Genomic DNA, 17381 nt, shown 5'->3' with positions numbered 1-17381 from the left:
CGTAGTGTGGGAGTCGGCATCAGCTGCCATAGTATCTGTCAGGGGGTGCCGGGCACATGCAATTCCCAGGGCGGAGGTACATATGTGCTCCCACCTAATAGTTCAAACAAAGGAGCTTTCATCCCTAATGTTAGTTTGTCATCTGCTTGCATTCATGAAATGTAATGTGGCTTGTTAGGGGTGGGGTTTGGGATGGGAGTGACTTTGGGATTCATGTTTGACATGTCTTGCATGAGCACATGAGTGGCATCACTGTGTGTTACATTGCTCACAGCTGCTCTTCACTCACCCCGATCCTATTTACTTGTGCGCGCTGCGTGGTTGCATCACTTGCACTCCTAAAACACACCATTGCCATGCCTGTCTGTGCAAGTCCACAAGCCTGACAACGACACTGTGATGTTGGCCGTCGTAGGTGGTGCGCCATGTGAGTGTAGGCCTATGGTATGGATAGGGCGGATACAGATGTAGAGTACATATGTGCTGAACCGGCGGAGCTAATATGTCTAGGCATTTGGCTCATGCTGCGGCAATACAGATACACACAAGACTTGGCATGTATGATCCTGGACACCCAGTGGTCTTGCCCTCCTTTATTACTCTGTTCGTGCGAGCCCGTCCTCTGGGTGCATGCTACATTGCAAAATTTTCGCTTACATGGGGAGGACTTAGCTATATGTTCAAGCTCTTCCCCACTGCCTGAGGTAACATGGTTGCGTCCGCTGTCCACAACAATACAAACACCAGAAGTATATGTCCACATGGACAGGTCTGTGCTCTGCATACTAAGACATCACCGTCACACTTGGCATTGTGTGCATTCTTATTCATGGGTGACTTGCCTCCTTCACACATACTTGGTTCCCACCCCTCCCCACATTCTGCTATTGTGTGGCTGAGGGGCCATGCCGTTTTCTGAACGTCCCCTGTCCTGTTCTGAGCTGCCTCTGTGGAAGTCCAGGGGGGACATGGGGGTGGGTGTGGTGGGTGTTGTGTCCCTCTTGGGTCTCCGAGCTGCATGATCAGTGTCTCCATGCCATGTATTGGACTGCCGATGTGGCTCTGGGCTGTGCTCCCTTTTATACTGCAGGTAGTCGTCCTGCTTAACACCAGTAAAAAGCAGGTGTTAAATCCCTGCTGCTTACGCGCCTTATCTTCTGTTTTTGGTTCACATAGCAGATCTGGCTGGCCGTTGAGAATATCGCGAAGTGGTGTTTTCGTGTTTTTTTGCACTGGAACGCCTACTCTGCATATCATTAGCGTTAGTTGTCGCTATCATCCGTGGCGATGTTTTTTGTAGAAGCTATCGCTGGTAACATGGCGAAATCAGCAGTTTGCAGCTGCTTGAGAATGGGACAATAACTATTTCACCACTTTTGCTGCGCTAAAGTGCTGATAACTTGGTGATGAGTCCTTGAGAATATGCCTCTTACCGTGCATGTGTTTTCTTTCTCTCTCACTTATGTGTTTCTTCCACCACCAATTAACAGTCCACCACTGTCTACCTGCTCCCTAGCTTGTCCATTGTTTCCTCCACTTCTCTGAGATATTTTCAACATTATTTTTTTCTCCCTCGTAAGTTGTTAAGTTCCCCCCCTGTACCTCAATCCATCATTATTTCCCCAGAGTTGCTCCCAGCATTTACCCCCATCTGCTCATTACCACTCTGACCCTCCCACCTCTCCTGTCATGTTTTTCCTGTTCATTAAAATTCAAATTTATATTTTCAATGTATTGATGCACTGGGGTTCCTCCACATTACCCAACTACACGGGATGGCTACACAGGTTATGGTCCATTCTCGGAATGGAGCGCATCTCTGCCACGCTGACAAACTCCACTGCCTCCTTTCAGACAGTTTGGCCCCCCTTTCTGAAACTTCTTTAGTCTGAATTCAATGAGATCACTCAGCCAAAATACTTATGGGTGTTATGACTGTCAGACATGTGGCGACCTCCACAGCCCTCTCCAACACCCTAAACATAATATAGCGGCACCTGGCACAAAGAGAACTATTAGGGGACTAGCCACTTATGGACGGGGTGGGCGGGGTGGGAGTTACTGTTTTTGGTTCTCTACAGAGTATTTTTTTTTGGGATGGAATCCGCATATTGGGGGGGAGGGGGGTACAAAAGTGCACTGTCTTGAAAGCACCCTATTTCGACGGGCCCTAATGAGCTGTGATTACACTTGCAGCTTATCCAGATTCTTACAATGTCCAGTCTCATGCTACCTCTGTTTGTTATGTTTTGTTTTTGAAAACTTCAATAAACACATTTAAACATAATATTTTCTAAATACATTTTGCCATTTGCTGCTGAGCCACTCCTTTTTAGAACACGCTTTCATGCACAACTCACTTTCTGTTTTTTATTTACCGCACCAGCAGTAGCATCCACAATCTTGGAACAGTGAATGGAAAAATGGCAGCTGTGTGAAGACACATACCTGTGCATGTGTGATGACCTATGTGTGGATATGTGGGCATGAATCATTGTGTTTTCCTCTCTCTATTTTTATGGGATGATGCTGAACAGTATCAGCAAAAAGCATAGTGTTATCCCTTTTCCTGATGCAGAACAGAATCGTGAAACCGCCATGCAAAAAGCGGTGCCTGTGCCTTTCGCTCGCCATAGGAGAAGAACCAATCTACGAAAAAGGTCATCATTCACCCTGTTGATGCAGATTTGGGGATTTTAGCCCTTTACAGTACAGCATCATTACCCTCAAGTAACTGACACCCTCGGTATCTGTAACTCAGAGACGGGGGGAAATCCAGGCCATTTTCCATGATTTAGTATTGTTCACCAAGCTCAAATTGCCACTGCACCAAATGTTTTCTGCCCAAACCTCACACATTTTACACCAGCTAGAAATATACATCCATAGATACAGAAAATCGTCTTATGGCAGATGAGCTTTCTCCATTCTAGCCCCAAAGTTATGAAGCACTCTTAATTCTTATCTTGGAAACACTATTTCACACTTGCTTTTTAGAAAGAGTCTTAAAACTCTGCATTTCAGATTATTTTTATGTTTTCTTACTGCCTCATTAATTACTAGTAATAGACACACAATTGATGGACGGAATGCAGAACAAATCAAAACATTCACCCCCAGTCAAGAGATCTGGGTTATATCCATCCTTCTTTTGCTCACCATGCCACCCCAGTTTAAACTGGTATCCGCTCCATGTTATCCATGATCATTCACATGTGACGCAACTCCTTGCTGACATCGCTGAGGCCACTATAATTAGACAGTTGTTCTTGGTACAGAGTCATGACTCCAGTGATGTCAGCCATGGCTTATTGTAGAGCAAGGAGCGGACAGTGGGTGTCCGTTAGGGACTGTGAGTGGTCCCTGATGGGACTTAGACACCCACGTATGGCATCTAGTATGGCTACCATGCGGTCGAACCCCAGGCGCAGTTGGTCAGACATCTGATCCTGGCACCCTAACACATGGTATTGGAATGCCATGTGTTGGTTGTGCGGGTCCTGGGAGACAGTCGTGGTGCTGGGTGCTACCTGCTGTGTGGTCTGTGCAGGGGGGTGGGGTTTCATGGATGCAGCATGGCTGCCCTGCTCCTGGAGGTGGGGTGCCGGGGCTGTCCCTAAGCTATTGGAGTGCATCGGTGTAAATGTTGAGGAGGTCCTCTTCATCATCAGTGCTGAGTTGTTGGATCTGCTCTGCAGGTGGTGTTGATTCTCCCTTTGCAATGTGAAGAGGAAATGCAGATTGGCATTGTGTTCACATGTATGTTCACGCATTGTACAAGTTTACTATCAGACTGCATGGCAATTTACATTGTGACTGTTTATGAGGAGACGCCTATTTGAAGCGGGACGCTTGGCATTCCTACACCATCAGGGATGTGAGGTTGTACTTGTACATTGTCATCTCACAGTTTCCTGTTATGCCAAATGCGAATGGCCATGTTCTGAACACATGCGGCAGCAGTTGTGTCCTCTGTTCTGTTGTGGAAGTGTTGCAGTTTATACCACAGTGTTGTGAATGTTGGGGTGCTCTGCATCTTATGTGAGTGTGCTGCATTTTGGGTCAGTTGCCCCTTCGGCTCTGATTTGGCTGGCCCTTATCCCTTTCAGGCAGTGTGCCTTTCAGTTCTGTGCTTATGCAGTGCTGAGATGTTGCAGACTTGGGTAAATTGGGCTCTAGGTCGGAGTTGTGGCTCTTGGGCATGGTTTGTCCGCAGATGTGCTATACTTACTTGTGCATGTGTACCATTGTGCCCATCTCCCCCGTCCCCCCAGTCCACGGCCGTTACTCACCCTGTTGCTGTTGGCTCAGGTCATGTTGTGCAGTGTCCGGTCCACCAACTCCTGCCACAGTCTCCCCAATGATGGTCCCAGCCTGGTCTGCCGTGGGGCTTGTGGGGTTCTGGTTGTCCTCTGTACTTGCTACGGCTACCTCCATGGTGCTTCGCAGTTGTATGTGTTTTGTTTGTGTTTTTTGTGGCCGCTTTTATAGTGATTTTTCCTGCCTGACTTGTGGGACTTGCAGGCATGGTGCTGCTAATCACTGCATTTTTTATCGCAGTTGGGCCCATCGCAAATTTTTTCACGTTCAAGTTCAGATTTTTATCGCCGCCCCAGTGGTTTTATTGCGGACATTTGATGCGTTATCGCGAGACTATCGCATGTTACCGCCTTGTTGTGAATAGGACGTTGACACAGAGTTATTTTCCCGCGATAGACGGCGATATGAAAGATTGAGTTACCCGATTTTGGCGATGATTATCGCACGTTCTTGATAATATCCCCCGAAGCTTCTAAAGAAAAAGAAAAGTTGTTTCCTGAAAGTGAACAGTGAAAGGATACGCCATCTAGTCACAACACTTGTAAAGAAGATATATATGCTCTAGAGGAGAGACAAACACAAGAAGAGGAAGAAGGATATCGAATAAGAACAAACAAATTACGTTGACAAAAGAGCCATCCAATGGTACGCATTGGGCTGGCTGAAATCAAACTATTAATAAGTATTGCTCATAATATGTTTTCGACAGCTATCTGTAGCCGAGCCCAAGGCTATTCAGCTGGCACTGCATGTGCCTATTGATATTCATCATAAATGATTTTATAATCAGATGTTCAGTTGCATTACTTAAATTCTGCCACGAGAGAGAGCACTTAGCTCAATGATTGTAGTAGTTGCATCATTTACGTGGGTTTTTTTTTCTCTCCAGTACTAAAATTACATACATTTCAGATCTATTAAAAGAGCAGACGACTATTTCCAGATCTCACCAAGAATAGAGCACGATGCTAAATAGATGACGAATTTGTGCACAATGGCAACTTGTAAGAGTTATCCAATGATGCCGATGCAAACTCCTATCTTGTGACGTAATAAAAAGCTAATTTTTTATGACGTAATAAGAATCTATGCATCACACACGAATATATATAGGTATGAGTCGAGTATGTATGTACAAGAAAGACAAGGACATTTTTGTTTCTGTGAAACTAGTGATATCAAAGGCAGTACGAAAACAGAGAATATAATCCATAGCATCAAAGGAAACATCAGTCCTTTGCTGTCAGTTGCTCTCAGCTTGGGAATTGGGACAAACGCAAATAACCACATTTGATTTTACCCCTTGTGGCTCACACTGGGAGTTTGTCAATGGAGGTCGTAAGGAACAAAAGTGATGCGTAAACATTTGTTTTTACTATGCATATAAATCAACCTGGCAGCTGCGTAAAATACCTCTTTAATTGGAACCACGTGTGACTGTGGAACTATGGCAAGTATGGCATTCACAAATTCTAGTCTGGAGAAGATGACAAGAATGCGCACCACAGACAACAGCAATTCTGTAGGAATTAGGGGGCAGATTTATGTTGGTAATGCGCCACGTTTGCGTCACGCAACTGCGGCGTAAACGTGGCACATCCCTATGACCTATTTACAACGTGACGCATCTAGGCAGATGCGTCACGTTGTAAAGCCCTGCGCCACTTGTGAGCGTTCCGGCGCAGGGTGGGCGTTCCGGGGCAGGTGCGCCTCACAAAAGTGAATTCTGCGTCAAAACCCTGTGCCTGCTTGAAGCAGGCGTAAGGCTTAACGCAGCATTGGACAAATAGGGCACCCCCGAGCCTTGCTGGAGCTGCGTCGCACTTGCGACGCAACACCAGCAATGCGCCACCTTTACGGCACAGATGCGTCACGCATCTACGCATCTGTGCTGTTTTTGCCCCATGGTGCGCAGCATTGTAAATGCGGCGCACCATGGGTGGCGGAGCAGCAGCGCAAATTAACTGGCGCATCCCTGGGGATGCGCCAGTTATCATAAATCTGCCCCTAGGTATCTTACTTTCTTTCTCATTTGTAATGGAGATTTACAGCTTAATTTACCTATGTGTGAAATTCGAGTGAGAGAAGAGTCTACGGTGAATCCCAATGCTTTGACTGATGACGTAAGCAACGCAACAGAGCCTTTTAGGATCACCATGGTAGGAGGGCCGGATCAAGCTTCTTTGCCAATGAGGAGAGAAAAAGGAAGTCAAATTAGTCCAGGTTTAGGAAAAGAAAGCTGCCTTTCATCCTAGATAGCAGCTTAGAATGGCAGATTCTTAGGGTCATGATGCCATGACTGGTTGGTGTTTTTAGGTTCAGCTTTCTACAGTCAGCATATTGGTGCAACTTTATACCCACGTCTCTTATTATTAGAGGAAGGGTCTCCATGTGGCTATTGAACTGTGTTGGAGTGAGAACTGAGCCCTGCTGGACCTTACAGGGAAGTTTGGCAAGGTTAGAGGTGCGGTGTCCGAGTAGCTGCTGCCCTGAGAGGAAGTATGAGAACCATTTAAGGACATTACCCCTGATGCCCATAAGTTGTTTCATTGTAAAGGGCAGTTGATTGTGGTCAATCATGTCAAATGCAGCAGCCAAGTTGATGAAGACCATCAAACATGAGTCATCTTTGTTATTAATATGGTGGACTTCGTCATGGTTCTTTAAGGGCCTGTTTTGATACTGTATTCAGTTCTGAAGCCAGATTGAAGTTGAAATAATAGCCTATTATTGGTCATGAATTAGGTGAGTTGAACAGCCGAAGTGTATTTCTGGTGTTTCTTGGACTCTCCACAGGCTGAACATGAGTACACAAACCTAGGTGATCCACTCACTGTTTCCGATGCTATTCACCTAACTTTCAAATTGTATGGATGTGTCAAGGTTCTTCCCATGAGGCACCCAGATTGGCAGGCTTTATGTAACCCAAATTCTCCAGCTACACTAGGAGGTATATATATATGTGATTGTATTGACTCTTCACTGCGACCACTACTCACCAGTGGTCCTTCGTGAATTCTCCTTGAATACTAACAATGCTGTTTTCTTCTGATCTGCTTTATTAATGAGAGACCAAAGAACTATGGGCCCGATTCACAGAACTAACTTAAGACAAAATCCTACACTTACTACCATTTTGGTATTCACAGAAGGCACTTACTCATTTTGGTATTCACAGAAAGCACTTACTCATTTTGGTATTCACAGAAGTTAGGAGTCCTAACTTTAGGACTCCTAAATGCCTTCTGTAAACACCAAAAGTCTTAAAGTTAGGATTTTTCTCAGCTCAGAGATCCAGCCTGCCATTCAGAAAGCATCCTGTAATCCCAAGGGTGGCTCTTTCCGCTTGAGGGATTACAATGTCGGATTCTGACAGACTTTCTGTGCTGGGCATTCCGACACAGAAAGGCTGTCTAAAGTTGACTGTGGGGGACCCCAGCAGGGCTCCCATGGGTGCACGGCCTCCGGTTGAGGTGCCTGTTACAGGGTGCAGGAATGAACTGCACCACTTCCCTTTACAATGAGACCATGCATTCCATTTGGCATGCATGCTCCCATTGTAAAGAATAGGAGTGCAACCGAACAGTGGTCGGTTGCATCCTATTTGCTGGGTTGGGACCGCCGACAGGAGGTTGTACGGTCCCAGTATTGTTATTGATGTCGGGCGAACTCAGGTCCGTCCGACATCGAAATCGGGTGCATAGTGTCCACGTAAAAGACAGGCTAACCCTGTGTTCTCAAGCACCCAAAAACTTCAATAAACAACACCAAAAATCGATAGCAGGTGCTAACGCGCCCCCAAGTAACTGTCAAACCTAAACTCCTGTACTCTGAGTATCCCGACGTAATTGCAAACAAAAGTAGTTCGTTGTAGCAGTGTGTTTGTATGAACTTCAGTCTCTCTACGCTCAACCTAAATATCATAAAAGCCATAAAGTCGGGAGACATATAGGTTCAATGACCTGGTCGGTCATTCTAGCTGGCATTACACATAAAAGGAAAACAACAGACAAATAGAATCACACAGGTTCTGGGTTGTTCGACCCCAATTATACTGTGAACTCTAATATTAGACTTGTGCTACAGTAATCGAGCACTGCTCCTAACTTCGTGTACTTTGCAATGCGTTTCACTTTGGTTAAAGGATGATGCATTCCATGGTCATAAGAGATGTATCAAATCCAGCATGTTGCTTTCACATTTAATTGCTGGCATGGCCATTAGAACAAACAGTCCCTGGGTAACAGTCCCGTTCAGATCCCAAAACCAACAGGCTTGTGTCCTGTAAAGCAGTACCTGCTTGACCACCCCATTAAAACAAAAAAAAAACAGGGGGCCTGTGTCTATAAAAGCATTGGTGTTTAGCAGCCCCCCTTATAGGTAACCTTGTTTTTCTTCTTATCTTCTCTCTCTTATCCTTTCTTCTTCCCCTTCTCTCATCGTTTCCTCTCCCTGCTTGTTTTCATATTCATCCCTTACCCCTTTCCTCTGACCTCCATTTCTCTATTATCGTCTACTCCTCCATGCCTCCGCTAATGTTTTTCTTTTTTCTCCAGCCCCCTCTGCTTACTTCCATACTTTTTTGCTCTACACTCAAGGGGGCATATTACCAAGGGTGGCGATATTGAATTATCGCCGCTTTAGCGGCCGTTTTCGGCCGCTAAGCGACGATAATTCCATCGCCCTATTACCAAGCTGTCGCTAACACCAGTTAGCCACAGCTTATAGGCGATAGCGAGCGGTTTGGGGCCCGCTTTGCATGTCAGCGATATTTATCGCTAATGACATGCAAAGTGGGCGTACCCAACCCGTTAGCGACTGACAGCAGTCGCTAACATCGCTATCGCCTATTACCAAGAAAGGCGAAGCAATGGAAATATTTGCGCTAAGCGCGAATATCGCCACACGCTAACACCTGCAAATACCAGTTCTTAGCCATGTTATCCAATGGGAGGTGGATAACATGGCTAACAGCATTTGCACGCTAATGCGTGAACACCGCTGGTTTTCCAGCGATATTCACGCTAATGCCTGCAATACTATTGCTTTTGAGACAAACGTTGGTAATAGGACGTTATCTCAGCGATAATATTGGGCGAAGCACGGCGTTAAAAAAACTAACGCTAAGCTTAGTTAGCGATAAATATCGCTAACCGTTGGTAATATGCCCCAAGATTCCTTTTCAGTTTCTCCTCCATTTTGCCTTCCTTCCTCTCCGCTTCTATCTCTGTCTTTGCATTATTTTTTCACCCTATATTTTCCAATTTTCCTCTCGCAATCTTTCTCCCTCTATTTTATCTTTCCTACCTAATTTCTCATTTTCCTTCTTCCTGACTCACCCTTTACTCTGCTACATCACCCATGTCATAGAGCCCACAGCCTCCATTTTCCAGTGGGGTAAACTCATGTTGTGCAGACCTGCACTTGGAGCAAGGCTTTCCTAGACCATTGGGCCCCAGTGCCATTACACTGGCCACACCACTGATAGTTATTCCACTGGGTGGAGGTGAAGTGACAAATGTAGGCCAGAAATTAAGGGGCATATTTATGAATTTTGTGGCACAGGACAGCACAGCAAGTCCCCTTGCTGCACTGCCCTGCATCACTGGGAAAGGGCAGTAAAGCGCCATATTTATCCAATACAACACATTCCTGTCCTTTTACCTTGGCTAGCGGTGTTTCTGCAGACTAGCGACAATGGTGCAAGGGTACCTGTGATGTAGGGAGGATTGTTTTTGTGCAGGAAGGAAAACCTTCCTGCACAAAAACAATCCTGAGATACTTTTTCCTCTATCTATGTGGGTGGCAGAATGCACACCGAGGGAAAAACAAGGAGAAATAAAGATATTTCTCTTCATTAAGCATCACCCGGGGAGGTGTATCTTTTTGGATCATTCTCAGGTTTACAAGGTCTTGTAAATCTGGAAATGTGTCAAAATCCATGGGAGTTACAGGAGAACACCCACGTAATGTCTATGGAATGCCTACCCAGGGCAGAGTGTCACAACACAGCGATTTGCGCTGCAATACATTACTCCAGATTTTTGGAGCCACTCAAAGCCATGCAACTTGGTTTTTGTTGGCTTCAAATATCAGACTTAAGGTTTTGCGTTGCTCTTGCACCGTGTTGTAATGTGTCAGAGTTACCGAATTCAGGTCATAAATATAGTTCTCAAATCTTATCAATCTTGCACCTAAAGCATATTCAAATAGAATACTTTCAAATTATTTAATTGAACTGAAAAGTTTCGGGCTACTAATAGACTATGAAGTGAGTGAGTCATGGGGTGGTGCCATTTCTTCATGCAAGTAGGGACTGCTGTGCCACAGGAGGACATAAGATTTTGATTAAAATGTAATGCAAGATGTTAGAAAATACAGAATTAGTAGGTCATACCTTTGTAACAGAGTGAAACGTCACCATAGTGTTAAACAAACTAGAGTGATTAGCTTGACAAGACTATGCTTTCTTACTAACACTAAAAGAATTTTGTGTACATTTGGATGCTAAGCGAGATTTGTGGTAAATTGTTCTGATCATAAATTGACCAATGTACCAGAAAGTTGTTCCAGTGATTCAAAGTATGAGGCCGTTCCTGATTCCCCTTTTCCTAGATCGATAAATGAATCCATTGGTGGTCTCTTTACCCAACTGTCTCATGAATTAATTACGATAAACTGATTTATACGCCTTTCATGGAAAAACCTTTTAAAAAGACTCATATAAATTACTTCTTAGGGGCCGATTCCGATCTCGCTTGGAAGAGCTCCGAACGTGATCCAACCGGAAAGAGTATGAGTTGAACGTGTGTTCTCCGCCCGACTCGTACAGCTGTACGAGCGAGCGAGTACGATGCGTGCAAAGCAAAAGTCACCGACCAAATCGTTTCTGGGTCCGAACCGCTCCGTAAGCAAACCGTGCCGTGCAATGGAGTTGATTTCCAACTGAGCCAGTACGATGCACGCGTCGGACACCCAGTTTGAGCCGAAGTATCCAGCTTGCAAACCGTCCGGGAAGCCGCCTTTGAGGGTCCGTGTCGGACCCCCCGTCACCCGCAGCCTTACAACTTGAACACAGGGGGAGACCCAAGGGTCTCCCCAACAAAGGTATATACGGTGCGGATGGCACCAACGCATACCCACTGTAGGGGGCACACTTTGGCGAGACGTACCCATTCAGTCAATGGGAGTTCTTATACGCGTCCTACGACCGGCTCTCATTGACTTCTACAGGAGTCCGACCGAACCGAGTCTGGCAGCATGTGGCCGCATCGTACTCGCTCGGGCGGACTGCAAGAGTCCGGCTCGGTTGGAAAACACTCCGGATCCGGCTCGGCTGGAGAGCTTTCCGACCCAGATCGGAATCGTGCCCTAAGTGTTTCTGTGTGTTATGAATAACGAGTGATAGTAAGACTTGAATAGTATTAGCGAAAACAAAATATAAACATTAATGTCTGAGTGGGCTTGGGCTCACTTAAACATTTATCTTAAACCAAATGATCTTTTGTAGCAGCTTGAGCGGTAAGAGGGAGAAAAAAATCACAACTGAATCTCAATACAGTCAAACCATTTTGGTTACACAATAATTCCACTCAACAACTAAATCTGAGATTAGTAAGATTTCATTATAAATTTAGATGCAAATTGATATAGACCAGCTTCAACATTATCATATAGAAATACAAAACAAACAAAATGAGTCCAAATCTCTAAAGAGGTTTATCCTATTTGATACAATGCAGATAACTTGTTCTATAATGACAATGCAAATAATCAGGAAAAAGAATTGAGTATTAAACTGCATCAAATGATTCCCAAAGCTAGCACTGCCTTAGAGTGACTACCCTGAACTAAGGTGCATTGAATAAAGGTGAAATTAGAAAGGTGTCAGCTGGCACAGTCTTCAGTAGAAGGCACTCCAACCATGGGTCACATGTTCTTAGAGGACATCGGGTTTAGAAGGGAATGGTCACATATTGCATGGAAATGTACTCGTGGTTGGCTGAAACTCTTCATCAACACAGCCAAACCCCTATCCGATTACTGATTCACAGTGGCTGAAAACAACCTCAAATCAGGCATCAACATCACATTTCCACCTACGAGAATAGACTTGCTGAAATCAACTTCGAGATGGACTACCTAATGCGGCAAAAAATTACTATACTGCAGAAAGATAACAAGAAATTTGATAAAGACTAGGTCTACCCTTATACCAGAGGAGACTTCGAAGCGACTGGGGAGACAGCTCCTCTGACAGAGGTTCCACCAACAGCCACCCACAACAAGGCTCCTTCAGCAGCTCTTCAAGCAATGACAGCTGCAACAGCTATAGGAACAACTGAGGTCAGCCTCCATAACTGATGTTTGGATACCCAATGGGCCCCTACTTTGGACAACAACCACCATGGAATCCATTATTCCAAATACCACCGCCCATGTACCAATACAACCCGAACCAACAGCCTTTTTTAGGAAGAGGCAGGAGTAGAGGCAGAAGAAGAGTAGTACACAAACATGTCTAATGGCAAGATCAACCAGAACTGCAACCACCACAACAAATGAAACTGAGGCGCGAGAACAACAAACGAAAGTGCGATTGAGAGCCTTTTTCCAGGACAAGGACCTCACACTGAGAAGGAAACAGGCCTGAGTGCCCCATCCAGGATTACCCCACATGAAGGCACACAAGATCCTTCCGTTCGAACAAACCGTCATTAAGGAAATAGACAGATTGGAGAACAGAAAATACTCAAACAATATTTCATCCCTAGAAAGGATAGCCATCAAACATTTGATGGAAGACGAGTCTATCACACTAAAGCCAGCTGATAAAGGAGGAGAAATGGTCATACTACAAAGTACAGGCACGAATGCTTACGACAACTATCAGTGGAAATACACTAAAAATGAATCACCAATGACCCTACTAGCTCACTAACCACAAAGATCAAATCCATTGTGAATTCAGCCGAAGCACAGGGTTGAATATCCAAAAATGAAGCTGAATTTCTCGCCAATACGGAACCAAGGAGCCCGTATTTCTACATTCTTCCCAAAATTCACAACAGAATAATACCTCCACCAGGTTGCCCAATTGTCTCAGGCATAGGCTCACTGCTGGAACCCCTCAGCAAATTGTGTGATCACTTCCTGCAGCCTCTTGTGAAGAAAATTCCTTCCTACCTTCAAGACACCAGAGATGTTTAGAATTTGATTGTGAGCACAGAGAGAAGTGAGGAGATTAACCTTTTCATGACCTTAGACATGGAAGCGTTATACACCAATATTCCCCAAGAGGCAACTCTTAGAGTCGCGGAGACACATCTACTAGCCGAGAACTGGACCTCACAGACCCGATCAGCTTTAACATGGACTGTGCCACAATGGCAATACGAGAGAACTTCTTCCTGTTCCAAAAACCCCTATCCCACCAGATCTAGGGTACTTCCATGGATAGTACATTTGCCCCCGGCTTGGCATGCCTGAACATGGCTGAGGTCAAATGCACAAACATCCTGAACAACAACCCATACCCCAACAACATCCTGATTTGGCATCGCTACATAGACGATATTCTCATCTTTTGGAAGGGAGATGAAATTACCTTCAACTCTTTCTTTGCATGGGTGAATACACTGGACCCTTCTTAAAGTTCACACGCACAATCTCTTCCGCAGAGATCCATTTCCTGGACCTGACCATCACATTGGAAAACAGAGAGATATCGACTAACATCTTAAAAACAACCAAGTATTGCAACACATTACTGCATTACGAGAGTCACCACCCGAAGGCTCTTTGGGACAACCTCCCATTCGGCCAATTCTTACAGCTGCACAGGAATTGCAACTCTATCTCTAGCTTCAAGAAGGAAGCATCCACACTGAGCAAGAACCTGGAAGCCCACAATTACCCAACATTGGTTATAAAGAGATCTGCAAGAGAGCACTTAACAACACCTGAGAGGCACTGCTGGAACCCAAGCATGAGGAAATATAAATTTTATGGTCAAGATGTGTTCCCTAGCGCGTACCCCACCGTCTCCATGTACGAGTTCAAGTGCATGTAACTTCCCTCCTGTACCAGCTATGAAGACGCAAATACATTTGCGTCCACCGTTAACATGTCCTCTTTCAGACCCACCATGAATGGGTTGAATGGTCCGTTCCTAAGTATGCTATGCCAACGTCTTTTTGTAGTGTACTTCTACGTTTTTCAGCTCTGGCTGAGTAGGCCCTGAATTTCTGCCACCGAGCCTCTTTCCTGGCTTCTGACTCCAAGGGCCTCTGCCCAGACTGCCTCTGTACCCGTGAACTCTGACTTACTTTCAGCGCGGCCCCTCGCGCTCAGCTCAGCCTGCTGCCTGCCAAGATCGCCTATAACCTTCGAGTTATCTGTTCCGCTCCCCGAAAATACATTCCTGCCTGCCAGTTTCAGTAAACATTCCTCAGCTGCAGAGCCAAAGGGCCGGCCTGTCTCTGTGCAAGTAATTCAAGTAATTCATAGCCCTCGTTGCCATGCTCCCAGGGAAGGCCCATGCCCCCACGCTTCTCATACAGACACTCAGGCGCTTATACACGCACTCACAGCAAGTATAGAATAGCTTCTGCCCTAGAGACTTTTCCGCCCAGATAGCCTAGTTCCTAAATATCAGATACCAGATATGATAGAAGCACAAGTTGATCTGACATGCCAGACTTCTGTCTCTTTCCGTTAGTGCAAATGTCAAGTCCCCTGCACCCTCCAGTTTCACGTCAGTCACACGTCATGCAGCTGCGCGCGCATCCAAGCTTCCGATTTCTGCTGACATTGCAACATTTCTGTTAGTGCCACCCCTTTCGTGACACCTACCTGTGACGTTTCTAGCACACACCTCTAGTTCACGCCTCTTGATTACGCACTTGTACCACGTGTATACTGTTATCTTGTCTTCTCTCAGCTGTTACGCCTCTTGCACTTTTGCTTATGGCATGAATTAAGTATATAAGCTATGTACTGTTAATAAAATGTAGCGCTCTATCCCTTCTGACACCCCTGTGGTGGTCAGAACATGATATCCTGGCCATGACCATTCCTTTTTAAGGAATAAAACCCCTAAAGAACTCTAACACCACGGACTCTGTTTTCTTCTTCCGATTTGAGTTATTATTGATTAAGTACTTACCTTGCATAGAAATTAAGAGAGTAAATTAATTATTTACGTCATTTGGCGCCCGAATAGGGACCCCTCCCCCACCTCACGCGCCGGTTGGCGCATTGCAAGCTCTGTCCCCTGCCATCAGTTAGATGGACCATACGCGTACCGGCAGGATTTCCTGCATCTCCCTCTGACCCACGGAGGTGACGAAGACTGCGATCAGTGCCCAGACGAGGCGGTGAGGAGTGCGGAGGATCCCGACCAGAGCCTAGTCGAAAGAAACAAGGTCCGAGGTGTCAAGAGGCCCACCAGGTTTCCGAAGTTTTCCGAAGTTTCCCGAAGTTTTCCGAAGTTTCGAGTCGAGTCCAGTCGAGTTTTCCGAGGCCTTCTGTTTTCCGTGCTTCCCGGTGAGTACCATTGCTGGGACGTATCTAGACGGGTTTGGGTACACAAGTCCGGTCTGCATTGTTTTTAGGCAGTGTATCTGTACTGTTTAGCAGTATATCTAGTATTCCGAATTTCTGAATTTCTGCACTGTTACAGCAGTGTATCTGTACTGTTTAGCAGTACATCCGGTATAGGGGGTAGTCATCTATGTCTCAAATGTCTCTTTATGTGATTAATGTTGTGGTATGAATGTGACCGTTTTATGTGTATTATTGTGTTTTCTTGTATAACTAGTTATATTCAGAATTAAGTATCAAGGATCGCACATTCAGTATCGAGTAGGCAAAATGCCGTTTTTCAACAAGTTAAAGCAGATAGGAACTAGGAAAGGGATACTAGAGGAAGAAATTCCTATCCCCCCTAGGGACACTCCAGGCAACTTTATGTATAATAAGCATGGCATAGATGCCATATTGTATCTAGAATTATGGACCGATTATACAAAACACCTAGACGAGAGACACAGATGGCCAGTTAATGGAACATGGGATGCCGAGTGCATCATGAAGGTAGAAGAGGCATTACGGAAAAAGAAAGCCAGACAATCTCAGAAAGACGCCATAGAATTCTGGCGTAAGGAATCACATAAACGTGCTGAAAGAGCACTCCGTAGAGAAGACAGACTTAAAGAATCAGATAGAGCTCAAGAAAACGAATTAGTTACTGAAGGAATCCGAGTAAAAACAGAACAAATAGATCGCATCCGAAATAGCCAAATGAACGGCATGTATCTTATGGCCGAGGGTACACCTGACGCCATTTCAGAAATACCGAAAAATCTGCCGCCACCACTGGTCCCAACTAAAGTAACTCATAGGACCACTAAAGATATATTCCTGAATTCCTATCTAGAAGATGTAGCTCCCGCTTACACCAATCTGCCTGTCCGTGCCCTGCCTACTGACAGGGACGAGGGTGGCACCCCGCCCCCAAATCATGCTCCGCCAGTACCACGACAGACCTCCCCCGTTCCGCCAGCTCCGCCACTTCCCGCATCCAAGATTAACCTACCGAAGCAAATCCAACCTGATCCTACTAAACGACAAATTCAAGTTCAGATCCAGACTCCCCAGGGAGATAATGCCCAAGCATCCGCCTCAGGAGGTGCGACTGCGGGTCCTCGGACCCCGCCATTAACACGCAGATTCAATTTCAGGGACACACAGAGTCCTCTCACGTTTCAGTCCCCCCGTCTTGAGGCATTCAAGGAAAACATGTCCGTTTGCAGATATGATCCAGTACCCGGAAAAGACGACCTAATGATATTGGCATCACTACGGTTAAGATCTGCTACTGATATCTTGCTATGTTATGTAGGTATGAAGGAACGTCTAGATAGAATATACGAGTTTGTTCAGACAGGGAAAGACCCTGACAGCATCAAGGATGCCATGGAGAAACAGAAAGTTGACATTCAAGCACAGATATTACGATTTTTCATAAACTGTCTAATAAGAGAACGAGATAGGCCTGA

General features: G+C 45.4%; 1 protein-coding gene across 1 annotated transcript in view; it reads left to right on the top strand.

Moving 5' to 3' along the window:
* Positions 1-17381, top strand: part of EGF (epidermal growth factor) — a 529267-nt gene that overhangs the window by 250034 nt on the left and 261852 nt on the right. The gene's annotated exons all lie outside the window — the stretch shown is intronic.

The sequence above is a fragment of the Lissotriton vulgaris genome, chromosome 3_1, assembly GCF_964263255.1.
Source record: "Lissotriton vulgaris chromosome 3_1, aLisVul1.2, whole genome shotgun sequence".
Classification (NCBI taxonomy): Eukaryota; Metazoa; Chordata; class Amphibia; order Caudata; family Salamandridae; genus Lissotriton; species Lissotriton vulgaris.
Note: the sequence above shows the minus strand (reverse complement) of the source record. Positions and strands in the feature narration are given on the sequence as shown.